The 10,808-nt window shown below is 35.6% G+C and overlaps 1 long non-coding RNA gene across 1 annotated transcript; it reads left to right on the top strand.

Moving 5' to 3' along the window:
• The first annotated feature begins 4,211 nt into the window (after nucleotides 1–4,211).
• Nucleotides 4,212–4,817, top strand: LOC116092376. The gene is made up of 2 exons (XR_004119232.1): nucleotides 4,212–4,289; nucleotides 4,740–4,817. It is a non-coding gene; the product is annotated as an uncharacterized LOC116092376 (long non-coding RNA).
• The last annotated feature ends 5,991 nt before the right edge of the window (nucleotides 4,818–10,808 follow it).

The raw sequence follows: 10,808 nt of genomic DNA, 5'->3' as shown, positions 1-10,808 counted from the left end.
TTTGCCAACTTTGGAACTTTAAGTATGACAAAGAACCTTCACTAAAAAGCTGGAGAGCCAGCCTAGCCCAGTCAGTTGGGTTCAGGCTAATGAGAACCTGTCTCAAAAAATAAAAATAAGACAAATAAATAACAATGAATAAAAAATAAACAAAAACATTTTTAAAAACACACATATAATGAATGAAGCTTAAACTTCACCTCTGGCTTACACACATACACTCACACTCACACACACACAAATTTTTAAAAACATCATTAAAACATGAAAATATTTTCCACAAGAGGCCCACAAACAAGATATCTGATCATCTTCTTGCCAGAATATATAAAAGACTCTTATAAATCAATGGCAAAATCCCATGTTAAAATGAGCAAAGCATATCAATAGGCCTTCCTTCAAACAATATTTCCTAAGACTAAGCACACACAGAGATGTTCACCATCTTTAACCATCAAGAGAAGCTGTCTCCATAGTGACATGAATTTCACATTTAGGGGATGGATGTAGCAAAGAGAATAGGAACAGTGCACAAGAGGATGCTGACAGACTGAAGCCTTCCTACACTGCTGGTATTCTTAGAAATGTGTTCAATTTGCATGACAGCTTGACACTTCCTCGAATGAGACAAACATTTACCACATGAACCAGCAATTCAATTTCTAGGCATACATCCACAGTGAATATTAATGTGTGACCACATAAAAATCTTATATTAATATCATGCAAATGTTGAGAGCATCTTTATTGATAATAGCCTAAAAGCGGGATCAGCTCTATTTTCTATCAAATCATGAATGAATAAAGAAGTAGAGATAGACTGATTAGATAGACTGTTACTTGACAATAAAAAAGGGTCAATGACATATATATATATATCCCAACACAAATACACTTTGAAAATATACCAAATGAAAAAAAAAGTTCACTGAAGACCTGATATTGTATGTTTAATTTCCATGCAATACCTAGAATAGAAAAATCCATAGCGATAAAAGTGTGCATTTGTTTTTGTCCTGACTGAGATGAGAATGTACAGTGACTGCTAATTGCTAATAGCTAAAGGATGTTTGGTTCTTTCTTTATTTTGAGTCATGCAGTATTTTAACTGTGATTAGGTTATGGCTGGAGAGAAAGCTCAGCAGTTGAGAGAGTGTGCTCATCTTTCAGAGGATCCATGTATGGTTTCCACAATGCATGTCAGCTGGTTCACTACAGCCTGTAACTCCAGCTCCAGGACATGTAACATCCTATTCTGGCCTCAATGTACACCTACATTTTCGTGCACATGCCTGCACAGATGTACATACACACACACACACACACACACACACACACACACACACAGAGAGAGAGAGAGAGAGAGAGAGAGAGAGAGATACAATCAGTTAAAAGTAATTAGAACTAATATTTAAAGTTGATTATGTTGACAGATGCATAACTAATAACTAAATATACAACCTCTTATCATGTTTAAATTGGTAAGCTTTATATGAGAATTACATCTTAACGAAATTATAAAGATAAACCCTGTTTAGTCACTAAATTAGTTAATGTACTTGTCTTAGTCCATCTGTCCTTCTAGATTACCTAAAACTGAACAAATGTTTTTCTCAGCATGTGGAGTCTTGGAAGTCCAAGATCGAACATCTGCATATCCTGTGGCATAATGGGGGCTACTTCTTGCCTCAAAATTGATATCCTTGTGATATTTACTCCATCCTCATAGGTAGATGGCTAAAGGCTACGAAGCCTCCACTATACAGTCTTAATCCCTTTCACAAGGGAGAACATCCAAGGCCTGATCACCTATTGAAAGCCTGACTTCTGACACCAGTACACTGGCAACACCTGAACTGAGAAATGATACATGCGAACTGTAGAAACACTGCTTATGCCTAGCTCAGCATTCCTGGATGTCTTGTCCCACTCCAGACGGAGGAAACTGGGAGCATAAGGAAAGGAAGTAGGAAATTGCAAATAAACAAGCAGAAATTTAGCAAGTATCTCCCTTCCTAATACATTGAGCATTAACTACAGTGTTACTAATATTTCTTTCAAATGTACCACTACAATGACTTACAATTCTTATTTCTATAAAATAAACTTTTGGAACACATTTTTAAAGTTACCTCAAAGTCATATCTAGAACAACTTTGGGTTTTTATCCATACCCCAGAAATTTGAAATAGTTGGAGTTAGTCAAAGTTTCCCAAGCTCTTCTGTCTAGTCTTGACTTAAAAAGCACCGTGGTGGCAGTTATAATGACAGCGTATGTATCAGACTTCATTATATCAAATATATTTTCAGAATTGTTCTTAAAGATTTGTTGATTTTGTTTATATGAGTACACTGTAGCTGCCTTCAGACACACCAAAGAGGGTATTGGATCCTATTATAGATGGTTGTGAGCCACCATGTGGTTGCTGGGAATTGAATAGGTCCTCTAGGAAGAGGAGGTCAGCACTCTTAATCATTGAGCCATCCCTCCAACCCCTATTTTCAGAATTTTTAAATGGAAATACTTTATAAAATATAATTGATGCATTTTAATAATATGGCAGGAATTAAAGAAAATAAATAACATATAAAACATCCCTGGTTTTAAGCCCAGGTAGAAATTCTGCTTCCACCTTACTCCCAACTCTTCAGAGACAGGGCTTGGAATGGCTATGGGGATAGAGAATCCTTAGCGCTTCAGTCTGCTCCATCCAGAGCAGGACACTTACATAATGTACTGCCACCAACTCTAGAAAGAGAGCTGTTGTTTTCTGTCAAGAAACATGCAACAAAAACATCTGTGTGGCAGAAGAATTCATCACAAATGTGGACCACTTTAATTTTAGTGAATTAGCCAAAGAACTTCCTGTGTCTAATCAAAATTCCTACAGCACCGAAGATACAAACACATGTTTAGATCAAGTCAAGTGGTCTCTTATTAAATATGCCTTGAAATCACAGTAAGAAAAACAACATAGTGGATTCCTGAGTCTGTATTGGTGATTTTTTCAGCTAGTTTTACCATTATATTACAGTAGTTTGTTCCACATACCAATGGCTTTTCCCTGTAACCCTACTAATTGAACTTCTCATGGAGCTATGTAAGGGCTTTGTTGTCTTAAACCAGACATAAAACTGGAAGGAACTACACTCTCCAGCCTTCCCTGGAAGGAGGTAAGAAGAAGAATAAATACTGGACCAATAAGAGACTATATTGTAGGAAAGAGGATCATCTCCAGTCACGTACTCAAACAAGGCTGTAGAACAGTGGGTGTTCTCAAGCAGCAGCTCCTTTCGATTTCCTGAAATTAGGGACAAATGAATTGCTGGTATAGGGGAAACAGAAGTGCTTTCTAGGAGGTACCATGGACTGATGTTAGCCCCAGGGAAATCTCCCTTTGGCAATCTTTGGGCCATTTCTAAATCTACTACATTAGCTTTTTTATGCTAGTGTACTCTATTGATTTCTACAAAGGTTCATCACTTAAGATGAGAACAAAGCTAGTTGGAGACAGCATCTAATGCAAAATTAGATGACACTTATGGAAACTAAAGTTGGGAACATGACAGTTATCCTTAACAAGTGCAACCTTATTATATTTTCAAGAATAAAACCTCTACTATATATCAAAACAGAACAGTATTTAAAAATATCCAAGTTTGCATGACTTTATTTTCTTCAGAACATTATGAGCCTTATTATTTTATGAAAATATTATATGATCAATTTAAGGGAAAAAATAGCAAAGCACACACATGCATACAGCGAGGATTTTTAGACAAGAATTGTGTTTCCTCTTTAACGGCTTCTACCTCTTTACCTGTGTTCTGTATTTCAGATTTATGTCCTCCCTTAAGTCCTATATCATCATCGAGAGAAGTGATTTTAAATCTGAATCCTGCTTTTCTGGTGTGATGGGTGTATCCAGGACTTGCTATGGTGGGAGAACTGGGTTCTGATGATGCCAAGTAAACTTGGTTTCTATTGCTTGTGTTCTTAAGCTTACCTCTCACCATTTTGTTATCTTTAGTGCTACCTGCCCTCACTGTCTCTGACTGGAGCCTGTCCACCTGTGATCTTGGTTGTGTCAGAATTCCTCAGAGTCCAGCTGTCTCTGTGATCCTATGATTCTGGAATCATGTGATTCTGAGATCCTGGGTGTGTCAGAGCTCCTGAGAGTCAAGCTGCCTCTGGGCTCCTGAGACCCTGGTGTGACCAAGCTTCTGAGATCCTTTGATCCTATGACCCTGGGCAAGTTAGAGCACCTGGGGTGTCGAGCTGACTCTGGGTATTGTGGGACTGGGTGTGGAGCTAGTGCCCAAAGTCTGTTCTGGGTACAGGTTCAGACCAAAAGGAAGCCAAGTACCCAAGTGACTGGCTGGGCAGGGTTCCTGTGTCCCTGGAAAGAACCTAGTTCTATGGAATAGAAATGAGTGAACGTCTCTCTCTCTCTCTCTCTCTCTCTCTCTCTCTCTCTCTCTCTCTCTCTCTCTCTCTCTGTCTCTCTCTCTCTGTCTCTGTCTGTCTGTCTGCCTGTCTCTCAATCTCTCTGTCTCTCTCTGTCTCTCTCTCTTTCTCTCTCTCTCTCTCTCTCTCTGTGTGTGTGTGTGTGTGTGTGTGTGTGTATTTGTGTGTGTGATTGTTGATTGTTAATATGCATTTGGGGTAAAAATAAGACATGTATTTTGTTATTCTTACTGACCCACTGCTCATAATCTATCTTCTAAAATCTTTGCAGGTTAGGAAATCCATCTGTGTTTAATTAAACTTAATCCTGAAGAATGTTTTAAAGCAATTAAAGATGTGGGCATTGGAAGCTTGGTCTGGAAATTCAACTGGCTGTTAAATAATCATCTAATTGAAACTGGGGCTGGGTGGGGGAGGACACTAGGAACTCAAGAAGGGAGCTCTCCCCGAATCTAGAATTGGGATGAATTATGTGGCCATAAAATATGAGGTAAGTATCAAGTTGCTCATTATGTTAAACACAGCGAAATCAAGAAAACTGGGTAAGCAATGCAGCTTGTTGTTAAATTCAATCTCATCTATTGGAAAATCAACTTAGGCTAGAGAGGGAACATCTATCATTATAAGTATAGCAGGTAAATTGTGATTTGACCAGAATGTATTTGTATATATGGTTTTTGCCAGTATACTGTTTATGTATAAGTTTTCACAAATTGGGTTTTCTTAGCAATGCTAATTAAGTTTATTCTCTATCATTATCTTTGTGTCCCAACAACATGAGGCATTTTTTAAATGTGGCAGGCTGGGGTAGGGTAGTAGAATGCCTCTATTGAGCAATAAGGCTGGAGCAGTGGCAGAGTACTTACATAAGGTGTCTTGGATTGGGAATTTGAATACCCATCATGAAGAATAAGGAAAGTAAATGCCAACTCTGTATTTTTTTATTTCAAATTAGTTCCTGATGCCTTTGTCACATGATTTCTTTGGAAACTCCCAAATGAGGGGAAACATTTGGTAGACTTCCTTTTATATGGGTCACATGCTTCCATCTCTGTTCTGATGGCTCCTTGTACAGAGATCTGATTAGATGCTATAGCACTGCCAATTGTTCTAGAAGATTTATAAAAACTACAGTCAGCATTTCTCCTAGGACTGGGTTTTCCCACCAATTTCTGACAAAGGAAGTTCACAGACATTCACACTCAAATGTTTCAATAGCATCCTACCCTGGCTGCCCTCATAAATGATAACACTTTATCATTTTTAAATGAAACAAGTCCTTCCTTCTTTCAGCAAAATGGCTTCATTTTCTTGCTTTCACGGGTATATGTTTAGATGTGAGTGCAGGTTCAAGGTTCACAGTCTTATTATAGACCCCCCAGTTGCCTTCCTCATGCTTACAGTGTGTAACATACTGGAGAGAATCGAGCTGTACATTCAGGCTGTGGAAGCTAGAGCAAAGCCAGGCTGAGGAAACCAATGCAGAGTCTGCATAGTGTAGGCACAGAAAGACCAAAGCAAGGCAGACCATAGAAACAGAAGCAGAAGTGACACAGGAGTTGGAAACTGAAGGACTCTCTAACCAACCAACACACTACTCCAGTCCTACCATTGAGCTACATGGGGTTGTGGGAAGCCTGTGTAGTAGTTGGGGAAGAACAAAGGTGAACACAGAGAAATAGGTGTGCAGGCCATCCTCAATCCCTTGACTTTTCAGTCACAGAAAGCATATACAGTTAATTAGGGAGGCAGAACTATTACATGTAGCTGATCAAGGAGGTGGGATTATTGGATGCAGAGAAACAAGGAGGCAGGGTTATTAAATACAGATGAACGAAGAGACAGGTTTAGCTAAACTCAGTAGGAGCAGTCTCTGAATAGGAGGCTAAACATACAGGGAAAAAAGAACAGAGGAGAGTTTCTGTGCACACTGTCAACATTTGCACATGGACCCTTTACTTTCCAGAAGTTTTACATTCCTCTCAGCCCAGCCTGAAGAAGACCCTCCCACCCCGTGGGACTAAGGCATTGGAGTCCTTGACATGGTTGTACCCTTGTCTGCAGTCCACATTCCCCCAGGACTTTACTTATTCAGGTCTTCCTCTGCTTCCCAAACCCAACAGTGGTTCCAACAAACCAATTACAGGGGCAGCCTAACTGAATGGATTAAAAAACAAAAATCTAACTCCCTGCTGTCTCCAAGGAGCAAAGCTCACTACCAAGCACACCCCAAGACTGGGAGGCAAAGGAAGGAGTTGAATAATAAAGTAAATGGAAGCTGAAAAAAAGCTCATAGTGTTGCTCTCAAACTTGATAAATCAGGAAGAAGAAATGAAGGTAATGACAGCAAAACACTAGTGAAGAGATAATTCATCAAGAAGCTGTAAAATTGTAATATTTATATACAGAATACTGGGCTCTCACTTTCGTCAAATAACAAATGGTCATGAATGAAATAAAAAGGGTTGTCAGGATATAACAAGCAAGGAAGACTTCAACACTCCACCTTTTGGTAGGTCTTGCCAACTGAAAATAAGCAAAGAAACACATAATTTACTCATATGGTAGATTTATTAGATTAAATGGATCAAAAGGATATTCCATCCAGAAAATGGTACATATATATTCTTTTTAGTTGCCACAGAACTTACTGCAAAGTCAGTCATAGTATAGGCACAACTCAAATTCTACAAATACAGAAACATCAAAATATTTTCTTCTATCTTGTACATCAATAGTGTCAATAGAAACTAACAGAGAAATGACAGAAGCTACAGAAATCCTTGAAGACTCAACAATACACTTCTGAATGAAGACTGGGTTATTAAATAAATCAGGAATACATCTTTGAAGTTTCTAGAGTCAAATAAAATGATAGTGCTCTATAGGAATACAGTTGCTCAAAGGAAGGAAAGCAACAGTGTAGCTCATGTTATTATTATAAACGTTAAAACTTGATCCTTTCAGGGTAATCTTCAAAACTGTGGCTCAGATGGATAACACCATAAGATCTACAAACAGATGACTAAAGAAGTCAGGGCTGTGAGTACGTTCCTAGGCTTGCTTATCTACTGTGCGTTGCTCTTTTGAATCACTATGAACCTTATAGACATAAAAATAGGAACTGTTACTGAGTACATTTTATTTTCAGGATTGTTAAAAGGTTCAGGAAAAATTGATCAAGTGGACATTTTATCTTAAATCTACTATATCATGTCTACTAACAATTCCTGAGTCTTTATATAGATATTATTTTTGTATAATATGTTCCATAAAACTGTTAGTAATTTTTCAAACTAAAAAATAATGATAGCATATGCATTGCTTTGACAAACTGAAACAGTTTTGAGAAGAAGGCTTATATCTATACACATGCTTATATTTAAAAATTCAGGAAGATTCCAAATAAATAATGTAACAGTATATACTTCAAAGTTCTAGAAAACGAACAAGTTGAACACAAATGCAGCAGAAACAAAAACATAATAAAGATTAAGAAAGAAAGAAATAAAAGCATCAAGCTTATAAGTCAAACAAAGAATTGGTTCATTGAAATAATTTAAAAAAAGAAGAAATTGAAAACTCCTAGCTAGAAGTATCTTCTTTCATGACAGATATAAATTCTTTAAGTCACCATAAAATTCAGATTTTAGCAAAAGTACCATTTTAATATTACCTGAAATTTAAAATTTATTTTACCTAGGGATGAATCTGAAAAGATATAAAGTTAATTTGTACTAATACCAGACAAAAGGTAGTGATTCTTTTCATATGCATGCTTTTTAATTTTTCAGTTTTTAATTGATATTACTTTGTTATTATATTTTTAAGAATTGATTTTCATGTATCAATTAAAGAAAGTACTTATTATATAGTGACTCAAATTTAAAATTACTGAAGAGCATTTTGAGATTAATTCTGGGTTTCACACTTCAAACTATGTGAACTTCACATTAGTTTTCCTTATTTATATAATGTGCATGAACAATAGTTCCAAATAATGCCTAGTGGTTTCTAGAATGACTGTAATATATCTCAACTGATATGCTCAATTCTGTTCCTGACACATTGTAAAATTTAATAAATGTGATGAAATATTAAAAAAAAGAAAAGAAAACTCCTAGCTAAACTTACCAAAGGAAAGAGAGGAAAGAATCAAATTAATAATATCAGAAATAGGAAGAGTGATGTTACATTAGACTCCAATGCAATTTAGAGAATCATTAAGAAGACTTTGACATACTACATTTCAAAAGATAGAAATTCAGATAAATTCCTAAACTCATATGATTTGCAAAAATTAAATCAAGAGGCCATAAACACTTAATCAGACCTGTAACAAGCAACAAGATAGAAGAAGTAGGTATTTAAGTTTTTCCAATAAAGAAAAGCCCAGAATTGCTTTCATTCACTACTGAGTTCTACCAAACTGTTTAGAAAAAAATAATATTAACACTTTGCAAACTATTCCAAAGATCAGAATTATCAAGTTCAATCTGTGGAGCCAACGTTCCCCTCATAACAAAAACAAACAATATCTCATTACAAAGAAAAATTGTACCAACTTCCCTGATAAATGTGAATCCAAAATATTTGCAAAACAAATTCAAAGACACATTAAGACTATACACCTAGACCAAGCCAGTTTCATGGTAGAGACACAAGGTTGGTTCAACACATTCAAATCAATAATTATAACATATCATATAAATAGACATGCAGATAAATGGTCATCTCAGATATAGAGAAGGCATTTGACCAAGTTCAACTTGCCTTCATGATGAAAGTTCTGAACACACTAGGAAAAGCAACATATCTCAAAAACAAAACAAACAAAACAAAAAAGAAGGCTGTTTACAACAAACTCATAACAAGCTTTATCCAATGTAAGGAAAAATGGAGAGCACTTATTTCTCTAAAATTTGGAACAAAACAAAGGTGCCTATTTTCATTCAATATAGTGCTTAAAATATTAGCCATAAAAAATAAAAAAAGAAAGAAAGAAAAGGGAGAAAAGTAAGAAAAGAGAATTCAAACTATCCCTATCTGAAGTTGACATTATCTTGTACTTGAACTACTCAATGGACTCACCAGAAAAGTCTGAGATATGATAATAATCTCAGTAGAGTTTCATTATACAAAATCGCCATGTAAAAATCAGTAATTTTTCCCATTCATGGTAGCTTGAAAAACTGTACCAAGGACTAAACCTCATCAAAGAGGGGAAGGACTTTCCAGTGAAAACTTTAAAGAAACTGAAGTAGAGGAAGAAATCAAACAATAGAGAGAACTGTCATGCTTGCGAAATGGCTTTATTACCAATAGCAGTTTATAGACTCAACACATTTCTCTTCAAAGATCCAAAGACATTCTTCATAGAATTAGAAAAAGCAGTCCAAAAATCCACATGTAGAAAGTACCATCAATTACAGTCTGCTCAGAGATAAATTTATATGTTTTTCATACATATTGTAAATAAAGTGGTTAAAATATCAGTGATCCCAGTTTGTTTCATAAGAAGTCAAAAGTAATAACTAATTAAACAAATGAAACCACAGGATGTAAGAAATAATAAAGATAATAAAAGTTTAAAATTAAGTAAGTAGAAAAAAATACTGAATGATAGGGGGAAATCAACAAGGAAAAGTTGTTATTTTAAAATTCATATAAACTTAATAAAAATAATGGTAGAAATGCAGAAATTATTATTATTAGAAATAAAATGAGATGATTTCCCATCATTAAAATTATTAGTTTGAACCGAGTGATACTATAATTTCTGCTATTTAGTAGTCTGAGGCAAATGGGTCCTGAGCTTAAGACTCTTCCATTCTACATGGTTCAGAGTTAATCTAGGCAATGTAATAATACTCTATTCTCAAAAAAAAAGAATATAGAAGAGATTAGATTGTTGGGACAGAGCTAAGTAATATAATGCTTTCATATCATGCATAAAGCCCTGGGTTCAGTCTACAAGGGACACACACACACACACACATTTATTGAATGAATATTAAAAACAGTCCCTCCCTCAAAATAATTCTAAGTTCAGATGCTTTTATAGGAAATTTTTGTAAATATTTTAAAAAAAAGAATAAATCCAATTTTATAAAAACTCTTCAAGAAATGGCTAAAGAAGAGAAGGCTATTAGTTACCCAGCTTTTGAAGCCAGAGTAGCCACAATAACAAATCTTGTAAGGCTCCTATGAGAAAGGGCAGTAGTACAAGGCTTCTCATAGCTTTGGATATGTGGTAATACCCAAATACAGAAAATACACTCCAATAAAGCTGCCTTAATTCAATCAAAATCAATATTAATATTTCATATTAATAAAATAA

Source organism: Mastomys coucha, unplaced genomic scaffold (assembly GCF_008632895.1).
Source record: "Mastomys coucha isolate ucsf_1 unplaced genomic scaffold, UCSF_Mcou_1 pScaffold15, whole genome shotgun sequence".
NCBI classification, from domain to species: domain Eukaryota; kingdom Metazoa; phylum Chordata; class Mammalia; order Rodentia; family Muridae; genus Mastomys; species Mastomys coucha.
Note: the sequence above shows the minus strand (reverse complement) of the source record. Positions and strands in the feature narration are given on the sequence as shown.